The sequence below is a fragment of the Octopus bimaculoides genome, chromosome 5 (assembly GCF_001194135.2).
Source record: "Octopus bimaculoides isolate UCB-OBI-ISO-001 chromosome 5, ASM119413v2, whole genome shotgun sequence".
NCBI classification, from domain to species: Eukaryota; Metazoa; Mollusca; class Cephalopoda; order Octopoda; family Octopodidae; genus Octopus; species Octopus bimaculoides.
The window spans coordinates 96,516,477-96,517,116 of record NC_068985.1 but is presented as its reverse complement, the minus strand read 5'-3'; the positions used below and the strand labels follow the sequence as shown (position 1 = coordinate 96,517,116).

Below are 640 nucleotides of genomic sequence, written 5' to 3'. Positions count from 1 at the left end.
CTATTTTTGTCACTTACCAAAATCATATATCAGAACCGAATTGGAGAAGAACTGAAGTGTAAAACCCATTCGCTAGTATGCCCCAACTATGGATACGCAAGAATAAATTTGGTGGCCTCACTAGTGCCAATAATGGTACAACAAAAAAAGCGCTTGGTATACACTGTAAAGTGGTTAGCATTAGTTAGTAAATGGCATGCAGCAGTAGAAACTATGATGAAGCTGAAATTGTAGACCAAAACAGCCCTCTGGAATCCTGTTAAACCGTCCAATCCATGCCAGCATGGAAGATATATTAAACATAGGCGTAGGAGTGGCTATATGGTTAGTAGCTTGCTTACGAACCACATGGTTCTTGGTTCACTCCCACTGCGTTGCACCTTGGTTAAGTGTCTTCTACTATAGCCTCGGGCCGACCAAAGCCTTGTGAGTGGATTTGGTAGACGGAAACTAAAAGAAGCTCGTCGTATATATGTATATATATATATGTATGTATATGTGTGTGTCTGCTTGTCCCCCCAACATCGCTCGACAACCGATGCTGGTGTGTTTACGTCTCCGTAACTTAGCGGTTCGGTAAACCGATAGAATAAGTACTAGGCTTACAAAAGAATAGGTCCTGGGGTCGATTTGCTCGACT

The 640-nt window shown here is 42.3% G+C and overlaps 1 protein-coding gene across 3 annotated transcripts in view; it reads left to right on the top strand.

The window, feature by feature from the left end:
• Positions 1–640, top strand: part of LOC106878581 (protein C-ets-1) — a 192,268-nt gene that overhangs the window by 131,361 nt on the left and 60,267 nt on the right. The gene's annotated exons all lie outside the window — the stretch shown is intronic.